At 46.4% G+C, this 16,442-nt stretch overlaps 1 non-coding gene and 2 pseudogenes across 1 annotated transcript; 2 read left to right on the top strand and 1 right to left on the bottom strand.

The window, feature by feature from the left end:
* The first annotated feature begins 442 nt into the window (after positions 1-442).
* Positions 443-640, top strand: LOC120938656. Its single transcript, XR_005749196.1, has one exon. It is a non-coding gene; the product is annotated as a U2 spliceosomal RNA (small nuclear RNA).
* A 6,621-nt stretch (positions 641-7,261) lies between these two features.
* On the top strand, positions 7,262-7,439 carry LOC120938657 (annotated as a pseudogene).
* An 8,330-nt stretch (positions 7,440-15,769) lies between these two features.
* On the bottom strand, positions 15,770-15,919 carry LOC120938490 (annotated as a pseudogene).
* Between the last annotated feature and the right edge of the window lie 523 nt (positions 15,920-16,442).

Here is a 16,442-nt window from a genome sequence, read left to right on the forward strand (position 1 = left end):
TACGGCCGGCCCTTCATTTGCATAGGGTCACGGCTCATTACAAAGAAGCACGCCCACTTTCTTCCCACTTGCCATAACCCCGCCTTACGCCTCGGAATTTAAGTTACGCTGGCGCAATTTTGTGCGCAAATGCGCTGTGGATACGGCACTTACGACACCAACTTAGGGCGCCGTAACTTAAATGACATAAGTTTTCAGAAACTTAATTTGCGCTGCTGGCTGTGGATTTGGCCCATGGGGTTCACTTGTTCGTTTTTGAGTCGAGTTCAAATGTTTTTTTTGGGAAATGATGCGATGCTGCATAGCCTGATGCCATTTGTGAAGGTTTTTAAGTTGGATACTTAATGCAGTTTTACTGAATCCTTTTAGTTATTTTATAAGAAATTACCAATGATGTGAATACTGCAAAGCCTGACGATATTTGTGAAGGCATTTAAGTCGGATACTTTATGCAGTTTAACTGATAGTAAAAAAAAAAAAAAAAAAAACTGTTCTTATCAGTTTAATATCTGATACGTCCAATATCTGGGGACCATATATTAAATGGATTTTTAGAACAGGGAGATGGAAGAAGAGCTTTCTCTGTCCACTCCACACATCGACTTGGTATTGCAGTACCTCCAGGACCGATGCACCCCTCTTACGCAGTGTCAAAAAACAGATTTGAATGGAAAATCATCCAGCATGTGTTGTTGTGTCTTGCTCACAAAGTTTGTTGCTTAACCTCCTCCTTGCAATAAACTGGCATGTAACCCTTGTGTCTTTGTCTTCATTGCTTCTTGTCACTTTCTTGGGGGAAGGAAGAAGTTTTTTTTGCTGCTCGCCAAATGACACTACTCTATGAAGTTACCTATTCAGGAACACCTAGATTTAGTCAGTGCACCAATTTCGGCAAGACAGCTAGTGTTCTACTCCTCTCTCTCTCTCCTAAGGCCCAAAATAAAGCCTTCAATAGCAGTGACCACCCTGCTGTCAAACAAGGGGGGTTGAATTTGCTCCATTGCTGTGTGCCTTGCTCCTGCAGCAGCTAGCTTGAAAAGTCTGCTGAGGCGAGGTTTTTTCCATTTTATCTGGAGAATCCCTTAGTCTTTGACTCCCTCTAGTGGCTCTCGTTTTTCGTCCACGTTATGTTAACTAAGAGGCGGGCCCACGCAAATGATTTCCCTTGTTAAACGTGCACAAGGAGCAACGAGGAGCACCTGAATCTTGCTTGGGGGATGACTAAAGGTCAGAATGGGCTCCAGCAGTGTTGGGCAGGTGTCAGAAAGGTTTGGATTGGCCAGTAGACAGGGCATTGGACCTGTGGGCACACCTCCGGACAGCCTAGACAGGGGGAGGGTAAGTGCTGGGCACAGGCAAACGGCAACTCTCAGCGAGCCCTCCGGTGAGGCGGAAAGGCGCTCGCTCGGAACAGAAAATAATTGGGTTATCGCTTCTCGGCCTTTTGGCTAAGATCCAGTGTGGTTCTGGTGCCCGGGGTACCCAGTGGTCGGCCTTGGGGGGAACGTTCCTCTTCGGAGGGCCTCTCCTTGCTGCTATTGGCCTTAGGATTAGTCCCCGGGCAACGGGAAGCGATCGTCCTTCTAAAGGCGTTTCTTGCGTGTTTCAGGGTTCCCTTTGGACGGAGGAAGAAGGCGACCTGTGGGATGCGGGATTCCTTACGGTTCCTTGTGAAGCCGGAGTTCAAGGTGGAAGTTAGTTTACAGATGATAGTGGTCGATGTTTTGATGGAGCTCCTGGGCCTACGGGTAAGGAATATTGTGTGTTTGCAAGATTTTCCTCAACAGAGGTTATATGATGTTACTCTCATTTCTACCAAGATGTGTTGGAACGTATACGAGAAGGCGAGGAAGGTGGATAATGCATTGTTGAAGGAAATGGAGGTCATACCTTTATTTATGCAAGAGGAGAAGGCAATAGTTGTGCATATGTATAATCCCTTCGCTGATGTGAACCTTGTTAAGGCTTTTCTAAATAATTATTGCAAGGACTTGCGTGGTGGGGACAAGGTTCTGAATAAATTTGATATATGGACTGGTAAATACAGATTCTATGGGAAATTTCGTCCAGACCCAGACTGTGTTGGCGGGGTGAGGAGGCCCCCTGCAGTGTTTAATATCGGTGGGGAAAGGGGGTTTCTCTTTTATCCTGGGCAACCGGTTTATTGCAGGAAGTTTTCTGTTTATGGCCACACTAGTGCAGACTGTGACGGGGGGTTTAAATGCAGATTTTGTGGGACTGAAGAGCATGCTTCTAAAGATTGCCGGCAGAAACATTTTCAAAAAAACGGGTCATCTGGCGAGACAATGAGAAGAGTACACTGCAGCAAAAATGAACACGGAAGTGAATAGGATGGTGGCTAGGAATCTCGCTAAGGAGGAGAGGGAGCAGCAGAAGTTGGCACATATAGCTCGGAGGAATGCTAGGCCGGCGGATGTGGGCCAGCCTGCTGCATCCTCATGGTGTGGAACGAATGACGCTGCACCTACATGTCAGGCTGACACAGTGAACAGTAAGGTCAGCACCGCTGATACTGTGGTTACAGGGGCCAGCGCTAGTACCGATTCTGGGAGCCTCAATGCCGCTGTGGGGGAAGAAATCAGTGTGGCCCAGGACCATCAGGAAGAGAAGGAGGATGGAGCCGCGGTGGGTCAACAGGACAGCGGCCCAGAGGAAGGACAGAGGAGTCCTGCGATGTCATGCCCTGGACCTCTCTCTGATCTGACGAGCGGGTTGTCATCTAGTGCGGAGGGGGAGGAAGATGAGGAGGAAATGGACAGTGATGAGAGTTTGGAGTGTGGGCAGCGATTGGTGATTTCGATGGATGAGACTGCTCAATCCTCCACTAAAAGACCTTGGGAGGAAAGTGCAGGAGGTAGGGGAGGGTGAATCTCTTCCCGACAATGGAGGCTCTGGATCAGAGTCTACCAGTTCTCCTTTTACTAGGAAAAGGCTGACTTATGCTAACTTGGCAAGCAAAGGGTTGGAGGAGAGTAAGCGATTCTAATAAGTCGCTGATATGGCGGTGCAAATCTTTTTGATTTATTGCTTGATGGCATTGACTGTATGTTCTGTGAATGTCAGGAGTATATGTTCAAAGTGGAGGAGGGCGGCGGTTTTTGACTACTTGGAAGGCGTGTGCTCAGACATTATCTGTGTTCAGGAGTGCGGTATTGAAAGAGTCTTATGTGAAAAATGGAAACATGGGGTGTCTGTGTGGTCTCCCATGTGTGAATCCAGGAATGAAGGAGTGGGGATTCTTATAAAGAGCCCATATATTCATGTTATATCCCATGAGGTGGTGGTACCGGGGAGGTTACAAATTGCGGTTTTGGAGGTGGCGGGAAAGGAATTTAAATTAATCAATTAATCAAAAAAAAATGGGGTGTGAAATGTTTTAATGTGCTCAAATTGTGGTTGCCTGGTAGAATCCCAACTATGCTGGTTGGGGACTTTAATTGTGTGAGTAGGAGTGAGGAAAGACAGGGTGCAAGTCTGGAAAGTGGTACTGATGTGACCTCTAAAGCTCTGAATGAGATAGTGAAAGATTTTCATCTCCAGGATACGGCTGTGAGTGTGCAGAAAAATTATCTTTCTTTTACCTTCTATTCAGATAAGGGGTCAGTTAGGTCCAGGATCTATTTTATTTTCGTATCTCTGGCTTTTAAAATTGTTGGGTACCAGGTTGACCTGGTACCTTTCTCGGACCATGCTATAGTCTCAGGCTCCTTCTGCCTGGATGATACTAAGATGTGTGGGAGGGGTGCGTGGAAGCTCAATGTGTCTTGTTTGAAGGAGGAGGGGGTTTTCACAAGTTTTAGCTCAGGTTCACACTGGGTACGATTTGCTTCGATTTGAGATGCGATTTCACATGTGAAATCACATCTCAAATCGGCGGCATTTGCCAGCAATTGTTGGCAATGACACCGTCCTAATCAGTGCGACGCCGCATCTGCGGTGCTGCACTGATTTCAAAAAGTAGTTCCTGTACTGTACTTTTTCCGAATTTCGGGCCGCGATTTACATTGACATCTGTGCAGAAACCTGCACAGATGTCTCTTAAATCGCGGCCGAAATCGGGACTGCCAGCGGGAGTGAAGCCGTGCGAGATCAGCTGAACTCGCACGGCTTCACTCCCGCAGCCCAGTGTGAACCAGGGCTTAAGGACTTTTTTGAACATCTTAACTATAAAAAACGTTGTTTTGATGACATCTTGGAGGGGTGGGATTGGGCAAAAAATAGGATTGGCATCTTTTTTAGGAAACTGGGTGTGGAGGCGGCTAAGAGAAGGCATGAGGAGGAAAGGAGGTTGGTGGATAGGATGCACTTTCTATTTTTAGTGCAAAAGGATGGGGGTGGATTTGGAGGATGAACTGAATGAGGTACGTGAGGCCTGGAACGAGATGATTAAGGAACGCGGGAAAGGCATTGTTTTCAGAGCAAAAATTCAGGAAATGGAGGAAGATGAGCAATGTTCCACGTATTTCTTTAAGAAGTCCTTTGGTCCAAAGAAGATGTTCCAGTCGGTGCTGGAAGGAGGTGAGTGGTGACAGAATGGTAGAATCTATCAAGTCCTTTTATGCGGACCTCTATGGTGGTGGTGATGGTGCGACGGACGAAGAAATGCGGGAGTATTGTGAGGTGGAGAGAGGGAATTTGAAGATGGATGATGCAGAGATGTTGCTGGAAACGATGAGTGAAGAAAAAGTGGAGAAGGTGGCCAAGAACATGAAAAGGAACAAGACCCCCGGACGGGACGGCTTACCCATCGAGTTCTACGCAGACTTCTGGCCGATGTTGAAGGACGCGTTATGTGAAGTGGTGAGAACCTGTATTGAAGAAAAAAAGAATATCCAAATCAATGAAGAAAGGGATAATTACCTTACTGTATAAAAAAAAGGGAGATCAACGGGATATTCGGAATTGGCGTCCAATAACGCTTCATAACAGCGACTACAGTATAAGATTTTTGCTAAGTTACTGGCTGATAGGATGATCTCTGACAATTAGATCCTCCTAAGGGATTTGATATATTACGCCCAATGTAATAACATGCCTTTGGCGGTGGCAAGTATCGACCTGGAGAAGGCATATGACCGGGTAACACACAAGTACCTGTTTACGGTACTTAGGCAGATGGGCGTGCCTGACAATTTTGTCAAAATGGTGGAGTGCCTGTACCAAGGCATTAGTAGTCAGGTCTTGGTTAATGGAAAGTTGTCTGGGGAGGTGGAGGTGAGGTCGGGGGTAAGGCAGGGGTGTCCCCTGTCACCAAAGACACACAAAGACACACAAGCTCCTGCGCACCGGTGGGTTGTCCGACAGTTAGTCAATATTTCCACATGGGAATTTCCACAAAATCAAAACTGGTAACAAAGGCCTTGCTGCCCTTCAGGGACGGGGAACATCCTAGCGGAGAACAAAAATAAGAAAAAAAAAAAAGGCGCACCAGCCTAGTGTATTACCGTTTGACAGTTTAATAAATAGGTAAGATAAAATAAAACTACTCACAAACGAGATAGTATAAAAAAACGTGTCAACAACGGTATGATGATGAATATCCCTCGAGCCACAATCCCGGATAGGGGGGAAAGAGGTGTGTCACTGCCGGCTGACGCGTTTCAAGGCAGCAGAGGCCTCTTCATCAGAGCTCAGCAGTGTCCCCTGTCGCCTGTGACCTTCATATGTGCAATTGAGCCCCTTTTGAGGCATGTTGCGCGGGGACAAGTGCTTCAGGGGAGCAGTGACTCCCTTTCCTTGAGTATTTGTGTCAGGTTGTGGGAACAAACCAGTTAAGGCCCTCTGTTACATGGATGATATCAACTTTGTGTAACACGGCAAGAGATGTTTTGAGAGCAGAGCTCCAACTTGGCATTTTTGGGGCAATTTCTTGCCTGCGTGTCAACTGGGGCAAAAGTAGTGTATGTGTCCTGAGTGGAACATGCGATACATCTAAGAGCAAGCTGAAGACCGTGCAGGAGGTGGACATATTAGAAGTACACTTTGAAAGAGAGCTAATAAATCAAGTTAACACGGCTAAATGTGCCGAGAAGATTGAGAGGAAATTGTGTTTATGGAAAACCAGAAGGACTATCCCTGTCTGGGAAAACCTTGGTTGTCAAAGCTGCGATTCTCCCCTTATTGTTGTATTGCTCTGTAATTTTCCCGCCAAACAAGAGATGGGTGCAGAAGATTACAAGATTATTATTTGTTTTCTTTTGGGGTTCCAAAATGGAGGTGGTGTCTAGGGAGGTGGTGACAGAGTATGCAACTGGGTGGATACAATTTTCCCAATGTTGGCCGCTTTCTTGAGGTCCAGTGGTGGTTGGTCTACCTGAGGACTTTTCACACAGGAGGGAAAGCAGCAGCCTTAATGCGCTATCTGATTGGATGGCCTTTGCTAGGGTGGGGGTGGCGTGGGAGAGATCTCACAAGACCTATGTCCTTGCTATCACCAGCATATTATTTAAAGATGTCTTTGTTTTTCTTTTCTCAGACCAACAAGTTACAGGAGTTGGGGGAGGGAGCTTGTAAGAAAGAGTCATTGTGGATATGGCTAAGAAGAGGTGAACTGCCAACTAATATTTTTGGTCTAAGCCTTAAAAAAGCTGAGCTTTGTTGGAAAAGTTTATTATTTAAAGGTGTAACTAATAAGCAACGGGAGGTGGTGTGGTTAGCATTTCATAATTGTTTGCCCACAATGTCCTTTTTAAAATCTAGAGATCTGGTGAGGAGGGAGGTATGCCCTAGAGATGGGTGTATGGCAGTTGAAAGCGTGAGGCATGTTTTCTGGGAGTGCAAAAAAAAGTTTGGACGCATTTGCATGGTTTTGTGAGAAGGGTGGTGGAGGTGGATGTTGTGTCGCTTGAAAAGTGTGTTTTTGGGTTGGTGGAAGGAAGCAAGGAAAAGCAACGCAAGAGGTTTGTTGTGTCTGCAGTGATAAAGGAAGCAATGTGGGAAACACGGTGTGCTTTTGTGAAAAAGAAAATGGTCCTAACTGAGAAAGATTGTGTTGATTGGGTGATGGCAAAAATGTTTTATATTCTGATGGTGGAAAGGAGGAGTATGGGGGAGGAGGAGGCAAATGTTTTTTGGAACTTTGAGAAGTGGCGGGTGGGGGGGAAGTATAGGATGTATTGTTTCTTTACTGTGTATGACATTTTATTCATGATCTTACCTTTTTTGCGTTTTGTTACGCTAGTATGATGCAAAGAACACGGCTCGGTTGTTGGTTCTGGGTGGAGTTATGCTTGAGTTTGTGATTCAGTCTGAGTAGCGTTTAGAAAAAAAAAATCTGTTCTTATCAGTTTAATATGTCCCCTATCTGGGGACCATATATTAAATGGATTTTTATAACAGGGAGATGGAAGAAGAGCTTGCTCTGTCCACTCCACGCATCGACCTGGTATTGCAGTACCTCCAGGACCGGTGCACCCCTTTCTTACGCAGTGTAAAAAAAAATGATTTGAATGGAAAATCATCCAACTTGTTTGTCTTGTGTATTGTTGCTGACAATGTTTCTTGCTTAACCTTGGTTCCTTGCAATAAACTGGCATTTAACCCTTGTGTCTTTGTCTTTATTGCTTCTTGTCACTTTCTTGGGGGGGAAGGAAGACCTTTTTTTGCTGCTCGCCAAATGACACTACTCTATGAAGTTACCTATTCTGCAACACCTAGATTTAGTCAGGGCACCAATTTCGACAAGACAGCTAGTGTTCTACTCCTCGCTCTCTCCTAAGGCCCAAAATGAAGCCTTCAATAAGCACTGACCACCCTGCTGTCAAACAAGGGGGTTGAATTTGCTCCATTGCTGCTGTGCCTTGCTGCATGCAGCAGCTAGCTTGAAAAGTCAGCTGTGGCAAGGGTATTTTATTTTTATCCGGAGGATCCCTTAGTCTTTGACTCCCTCTAGTGGCCCTCGATTTTCATCCACGTTATGTTAACTATGTCCACGTTATGTTAACTAGGAGGCCGGCCCATGCAAATGATTTTCCTCGTTGAACGTGCACGAGGAGCAACGAGAGGCACCTGAATCTGTGCAATTCTTATTTTGGGATGACTGAAGGTCATGACTGGGCTCCAGCAGTGTTGGGCAGGTGTCAGAAAAGTCTGGATTGGCAGGGGATTAGGGGGATTAGGCCTGTAGGCCAGCGACGCCCGTCTGGCTGCGGATTCACACCTCCGGACAGCCCAGACTGGGGGGGAAGGGCGATTGCCGGGTACAGGCAAACGGGCAACTCTCAGCGAGCCCTACGGTGAGGCCGGAAAGTCGCTCGCTCGGAACAGAGAATAATTGGGTTATCGCTTCTCGGCCTTTTGGCTTAGATCAAGTGTAGTCTCCACTGCCTGATTCTTAGTCAAGAGGCATCTGGGGTACCCGGAAGGGATCGTTCTCTTCGGAGGGCCCCCCCTTGCTGTTATTGGCCCGAGGCTTAGTCCCCAGACAATGGGTTGCGATCGCCTCTCCCTGCCATCCATGTGGTGGGGGTGGGATCGGTGGGCGAGAGGATCATTGGGCCGCCTAGTGCACCCAATACTTTGAGGCTGGCCGTGGCCGAGCCTAAGCGTGAAGTTGTCGGTTTGCACTTTGTTCAGAAGCGTTTGATCGAAGAGCTTTTTGGGATGCCGAGAGAAAGCATTTTTTGCGTGCAGTGTTTCCCCACCACTGGATTGTATGACGTTACATTCTGGAAAAAGGATGGCCTGCAGACATGCCTGCTTCGGAAGGGAGAGAAGGAGGGCCATGAACTATTGGATGGGATCATGTTCCAGTCGAGTGAGACGACAGTGTGGCTCCCCATCACTGTACATATGTACAACTCTTTTGTACAGGATGGGGAGATCGCTGCCTTTTTGCATAGGTACTGCGAGTCAGTTTCTGCGGGCGTGAAACTGACAAATGTTTTCGGTACCTTTAATGGGCAGCGTAGATTGGGTCACCTTCCAGGCGGACAAGGAAGGGGTGGGTGGCGTCCGGCACCCCCCTCAGACCTTCTCCATAGGGCGGAACCCTGGGTATCTGTGGTACCCTGGCCAACCACTGTTCTGCAGGCAGTGCTTCGCCTTTGGGCACACCAAAGACCAGTGCGAGTCCGGGTTGACCTGCCGCAACTGCTTCAAGCAGGGTCACGGGGCAAGCCAGTGTATAGAGGGTAAGAGCTGCCACATCTGAGGGAGCCGAACCCACCTGGCCAGGCAGTGCCCGAAGGATTCAAAACCTGCAACATCGGAACAGTCCACAACCGTGGTGGCGGAAATAAGAGCGGTGGAGGCTCCAGAAGCGGTTGTGGACAGACGAGCACTGTCCTATGCAGATGTGGCCAGAGGTGGTCCTCCGGCTGCCGCGGTGAACTCCGGCGACCAGACCACAGGGCTACCTGAGAAAGTAGGGGTGTGGGCTGATGCCTGCCCACCTATGGAGGGGTGAGCCCAGTCCCTCCCCTCTGGACACCGTGGGGGAGGAAGGGACCTCTTCTCTTCCCGAGAGGAGTGTCCCTGACAACCTCATGGCCGAGGGGGAGGCGGAGGGGAGCGGTATGGAGTCGGAGGACCCCGAGGTGGAAGGGATGGAAGTGGGGCAGCCTTCCTTAAAAAAGGAAGCTTATGGGGCGCAGTGGCTCCTACTTCCTCCCAGGACATTGGCTCATTTCCAGACTCCCCGGGTCATCTGAAGCAGTGGTCGACTCGGAATCGTCACAACCCCCATCTTATGTGACCACTGGTCAGGTGTCCAGCCTGCAGGAGGTGATGGGGTACTGCAAGGCCAATCCAAGGGAGGAGGAGGAGGAGGAGAAGAAGAAGACCGGGGGGTAAGTACCAGATCAGGAGTGGGACTAAGGACGAGGGAGAAGGATAACCCAGGAAAACAAGGAAAGAAAAAGAAATGACAGGGATATGACCCCCTTCCTGATTTTCTATGGCCTTACGGGTGTCTTCCCTCAATTGCAGAAGTATTGGGACGACCTGTAGGCGGACAGCGATATTTAAGATCTTGTCTGGGTATGCTGCTGACATTTTCTGCCTACAGGACTGCAATTTGAGGGAAGCCCCCCACACCGCTAATTGGACCCTTGGGGATGCGGTGTGGTCCTTGTGCCGAAGCAGAAATACGGGAGTGGGGATACTTTTTAAAAATAAAAGTGTTAAGGTTTTGGAGGAAGGTGGAGGTGGGAAGAGGTTTATGTGTGTTTTTACAGTATGGGGGTATTTGTTTTAAACTTTTTTTGTGTGTATGCACGGGTGGAGAAGAAGGGAAGGGCTGGACTTGTGGGAGAAGATGACGTTTTTTTAGGGGCGGAGGGATCCTGTTATTGTGTGTGGTGATTTTAATTGTATTTTACGGAGTGGGGATAGGTGTGGGGGTGGTAGTGGGGATATTGATAAATCTGGGAAGGAGTTAGGGGAAGTTTTACGTTTATTTGGATTAAGGGATGTGGGTGAAGATGGTGGTTTTACTTATTTTAGTGATCGGGGTACTGTTAAGTCACAAATTTATTTTTGTTTTATTTCTAAAAAAATTTAGGTGGATCGAATGTGTTGCGAGTATGGATCCGGAGGTAACGTATGGTAAAGGTGTGTGGAAGCTGAATGTGGAGTTGTTGGAAGATGAGGATGTGAAAAGAGAGTATGGGGTCTTTTTTGGAAAACTGAAGAGGAGGAGGAGGAATGATTTTTTAAGCTTGATTGAGTGGTGGTAATAGGTGAAAGAGCAGACAGACGTTTTTTGTAAGAAAGGGGTGTGAGATTGCGAGGAAGGAGCGTGAGGTGTATGAATGGTGGCTGAAGAGGTTGGAATATTTGGAAGAGCTGAGAGAATGTGGGGTGTGATTTAGTGGAAGCAAGGAGAAAGTTGAGAGTGTTTATGGAATGAAGGGGGAGAGAGATTATGTCGCAAGAGAGGATGGTGGTGAAAGAAGGATGAGAAGTGTACAAGGTTTTTCTTTAAGAAGGTGTATGGTGGGAAGGTGGAGCTGTCAAGTGTGTTGGATGAGAATGGACTGGAAGTGAATGGAAAGGAGAGAGTGGGGGAAGAAGTTTGTACGTCTTATGCGGGTTTGTATAAGGAAAAGAAGAGGGATGCGAGAGTTGTGAAGGATGTGTTGAAGCAGGTGGAGATGTGTTTGGATTTGGATGACAAGAGTATGTTAGGGGAGAAAGTGAGTAAGGGTGAAGTTGATGAATGTCTTGGAAGCATGAAGAAAGGGAAGATGCCTGGTAGTGATGGTTTGCCTGTGGAGTTTTATTGTGCGTTTTGGGATGTGATTGGGGATTGTGTGTATGAGATGGTGATGAAAGTTCTGGAAGTTGGGAGGATGCCTGAGTCTATGTTGAAGAGTGTGATTGTTTTGTTGTACAAGAAAGGTGATAAGCGTGAGTTGAAGAATTGGAGGCCTATATCGTTGTTGAATGTGGATTATAAGGTTGTGGCAAAAGTATTGGCGAATAGGTTTGCGTGCGGTGGTGGAGAAATTGGTGGGAGGGGAGCAAGTGTGTGCAGTGCCTGGGAGGTCGATTGCAGAAAGTTTGGTGAGTTTGAGGGATGTATTGTGGTTATGTAAGGAGAGGAAGCAGGAGGTGGCTGTGTTGGCTGTGGATTTTGAGAAAGCGTTTGATAGAGTGTCGCATGAGGTTTTGATGGGGTGGATTAAGTGTTTGTATAGAGGTATGGTAAGTAAGGTGCTGGTGAATGGGTGGCTGACCAATGACATAAACATTGGGTCAGGAGTGAGACAGGGATGCCCTGTTTTGTTTGTTTATGTAATTGAGCCATTGTTGAGGATGTTGGCGAAAGATTAGTGTGTGAGAGGGGTGGAGGTTCCTGGGAGTGGTGGCAGAGTTCTGAAGGTGTTTGGATATATGGATGATGTTACTGTGGTTTGCAAGGATATGATAGGGTTAAGAAGGGTGAAATTATTGATTGATATTTTTTGTATGGCGAGTGGGTTTTGTGTGAATATGGGGAAGAGTGAGTGCAAGTTGTTTGGGGTGTGGGGAATGATTGAACAATGTGGTTGGAAGTGTTGTGTTGGAGGATTGAGGATTTTGGGGGTTAAGTTTGATGCAGATTTGTATGGGAGAGAAAGTTGGCAGGATGTGTGGGCGAGAGTGAAAAATAAATTTGAGTTTGTCTCTAAGGACTTTATCGATGGAAGGTAAAGTGTTGGTTGTGATTCCTATTTTGTTATTTTTGTATTATGTATTTCCAGCGCCTGATAGAGTGATGAAGCAGATTGTGAGAGAGTGTGTTTTTCGTTTTTTTGGTCGTCGCAGATGGAGAAGTTGAAGAGAGAGAAAGTGATGAAAGGTGCAATGAATGGTGGGAAAGGTATGGTGAGTATTGAGAAGTTTCTGGTGGTGAAGTATGTAAGTATGTGTGTGAGATTAAGTGAGAAATAGAATATTGCAGGATGTATGGTTAGGTATGCTGGTGGCAGTGTGTTGCGGAAATCTAAGTTGTGTGAGGTTGATCTGAGGAAGCCTGTATGTTTTGTTGCGCCTTGGTTTTATGTGAGGATTGATAGGTGTATGAGGAGGTATGAGTTGCGAGATGTGACGCGGGATAAATGGTGTGAGTGTAAGAAGATTGTGCAGTTGTTGAAAGAGAGGGAGGAAGTGGAAGGAATAGGTGGTTTGAGAGTTGCTGAATGTAAGAAAGTCTGGAAGAATGTGTGTTGTAAGGGAGTGGATAATAGGCAGAAAGACATTGCATGGATGTGGGTGCATGGGTGTCTGCCTACTAGGGAATTTCAGAGAAGGAGAATGTTTGTTGATAGTGAGGTGTGTCCGAGGAGTGGGTGTGGGGGGATTGAGAGAGTGATACATGAGTTTTGGGAGTGTCGGTATGCTAGGAAAATATGGAGTAGGATGGAGAAGATGGTGAAGGGATTAACCGGTGGGGATGTTTTAACATATGAGATGGTGTTGTATTGTGTGATTTAACGAGGAATGAGGAGAGATTGTTGTGGATAGTGGTGAATTGTGTTAAGGAATGTTTGTGGGATGTGCGGAATATTTTTGTTTACAGGCAAGAGATAGTAAAAGTGAGGGAATGTGTGGCCATGGTCCGAGGAAGGATTTTTAATTATGTGTATTTTGATTTTAAGAAATTGGGTGAGGGTGATGCATGGAGGTTGTGGAAAGTAGATGAGTGGAAACAATGGTGTTTATAATGTGTGTTTTTTTCGGGATTATGTTGTTGATGTTTTATTTTTGTGATAATTTAACCTTTTATTTTTGTCTTTCAGGGTGAGTGCAGGTGGTGGTGAAGGGACAGTGTGGAGAAAGTGTATAGGAGTGATTTTGTTTGTGTAGGGATAGGGTTGAGGGACAGTATATTGTAGGCACCACCCTATGTTGGGTCGTCCCACATGTGGGAGTGGGATGGACCCTAACTGGTCCCCAATCCGTTGCATATGTGCCCCTTTCTGTTTCCCCCTACTGCCTATATATCCTTTATTGGTCCCTGTATATCCTGGGGAGATATTATATATATATATAATATTTTTATCTTCATTCTCCTATTGTATTTCATGTCCATGATAGGCCTGAGGCCGTGATCGCCCTGGGCACTGATATTGGGATCGTCTTGGTTCCGTTTTGCCCCTGTCTGCTATTCCATGTTTTCCCTGTACAAAGCTCTAATAAGATTCAGGCGCCCTCTCCCTATGCCGCGCCGCCCTTTGACCGGCGTCTACCCATGACACGGTCAAATGGCTGCAAGGCATTATGGGGTTTGTAGGCGCCACGGCCGAACGTTGATCACATGGTGTGATCGACGTAATTACGTCATTGACGCACACCGAGGGTGCTATAAATTAGCGCTGCTCGCTCCACTCCGTCTGCAGCTGACAGGGACCCTGTCATTGTGATCTCCCCAACTGACGGTAAGCATCGCATCTAAAGTCTTGCTATGAGAGCTTTCCAGCACTATGTCTGAAAGCATTAATAATACCTTTTCTGCCTTTCCCCCTTGTGCTTTTTTCAAAAGGACCGGTTTCTGAACTTTATATTAGATCAATCCATTATATGCAATGATCATCCCTTGATCCCTGCTTGCATCTAAGCCGCTCTATTTGCCTGTGAGTTTAAAAAGCTTGGGAAGTAGATACATTTCTATATACCTTTTATTTGGTATGTTTATATACATATATATTTCTTTATTCACTCCTTTTTAGATACATATTGCTTGTCCAGTGTCCCTGCATTTATCCTCAGCTTGTCCTACTTGAATTTGTTTTTAATCATCACGTCCTCAGGTAGGCTTGACCGCATAGATACTCTTGTTAACTATTAGCCCTGGTTCACACTGGGTACGATTTGGAACGATTTGAGATGCGATTTGACATGTCAAATCGCATCTCAAATCGGCGGCAATTGTCGGCAATGGCACTGTCCTAATCAGTGCGACCCCGCATCTGCGATTTCAAAAAGTAGTTCCTGTACTACTTTTTGCGATTTCGGGCCGCGATTTACATTAAATTGCGGCCGAAATCGCGGCAAAATCGCGGCCGCGAAATCGCGGTAAAATGCGCGATTTTGAATTTGCAGCAGTGTGAACCTAGGCTTAATGTTATATCCTACACCTGCTTCTAATATTTTGTGTTATCTTATCCCTTAACTAATATATAGAATTCTAATTCTCTTGTTTAACATATTTATCCCAGCTGCCTCGTCTGGGTTAGGACTTACCAACCACCCTGAGGGGTTACTCCACCAGGCCATATGCGAAGCCACGGGTATGTTTTCATCCATTTACCCATTTCTTGGATATTTCTGTTCACCCCCTTTTTTTGGAGGGTGAATCAGTACTGGGGGTATTAGGGATTCATGGGCCACTTTATGCACTCTTTTCTTGGACCTTGGTTTCTGATGCCTCGCCACTTATTCTAGCCAAATTATTTATTATTTTGTTTTGAATTGAACTGTGTAAATAAGGACATAAAAAATTGTTTTACTGTATATCTATTAATGAAAGTGCTAAATTTGTTCTGTTATATTTTAGAGCCTTCTACTGAGATGATTTAGTCTTAAATCCCCTGAGGAAGCCAGTGTCTGGCAAAACTAGTAGGGTAAACTTGATCAACAACTTTATTTCGATGTACAGCTCCCACAATTCACTTTTTTCTTTTGTCTTATAAATCAAATTTGATCTATGTACAAATAATATTTTTTTTCTTTTGAAAAGCCTATGGCGTGTGAACACACCCAAAAAACTCCACCCGGTGCAGAAAAAATGTGCACACACATAAAGAGTGTTCACAAAAACGTGCAGACGGGTGCAACGTCAAGTGGTCCTCCTGTGAAGAGGGACCCAAACCCTGATCCCCCGGGGCGTTAGGCTCCAGACGGGGACTGAGGTACTGTGGTCCGAGCAACCAAAGCCGACACGGACCCAACTTCCTCGGAGGGACTGCCAAAACAGAACCCTCCCAGTACTAGGTGGGGCTCCCCCGAAGGGGTAGGGTAGGGGGTCCTACCCCGTTCCACCACACAGGGCATTACCAGCTCCTCCTACCGGATCGCCGACAGAGATAGCACTTACACCAGCCAGCCAGAAGGCCAGACTAAAACTCGGCAAAAAGACCAAGAGAAGCACCCATCCTCACCAGGAGCACCCTTCCAGATGGCTCAGACTCAACCATGGGCGGGCCCCCAGTATCTGTTGGGCAGCACAGCGTAGTCCCTGCTGAAACCATCCTTCCAGGTGCAATGACGTCATTGGATTGCATCCACCCTCCCCATGTAGGAGGTGCTTCAGCGCTCCGCTGACAACTGATAAGGACAGATACCACACCCAGTCCTAGCCAAAAAGCCGAGAATCGACATGGAAGACACCACGATCAGCACGGCCAGAGTGCAATAGCCTCGCCCTGGGAGAACCACCTTCATGATCATGGTGTCTCCCCTGCCAGGTAAGTATGTACAAATAATAAATATCTTTTCTACTTTTGATCAAAAATATGTCTGGTTTCTATTTTGGCACCGCAATAATCCCCCACCCCCAAAAAGTTTTTTTGTGAGAGGGTTTTGTGGGAGGATTTTGAGAGGGATGGGGGTGTTTTATGTAAATATTGTAATATATGTAAATATTGTCAATTTTGTTGATGTTGTATTTTAATTTTTGCACAAAATTTATGAGATCTTGTTTTGTACATATTTTGTATCAATGTTACTCTGTATTTTATATGTGAAATTTTAAATAAAAGAATTAAAAAAAATCTGTTCTTGTCAGTTGCCAATAGGTGGTGCTAAGCTGACTGTCCCCAGTACCCGGCGAGGGGGAAACGGGATGGCAGTCGGCGGACGCTAAGCCTGTTGGTGTGGAGGTGAAAGCCTTCTGATCGGGACAGAGAGGCATGAGGTCGAAGCCAGGAGGCCGGGTCCCTGGCCTTTGGCCTGGACTTGGTGGTGTCTGCCCCAGTCAGTTGTTCGGGAGAGAACCA

This window comes from Rana temporaria, chromosome 4, assembly GCF_905171775.1.
Source record: "Rana temporaria chromosome 4, aRanTem1.1, whole genome shotgun sequence".
NCBI classification, from domain to species: domain Eukaryota; kingdom Metazoa; phylum Chordata; class Amphibia; order Anura; family Ranidae; genus Rana; species Rana temporaria.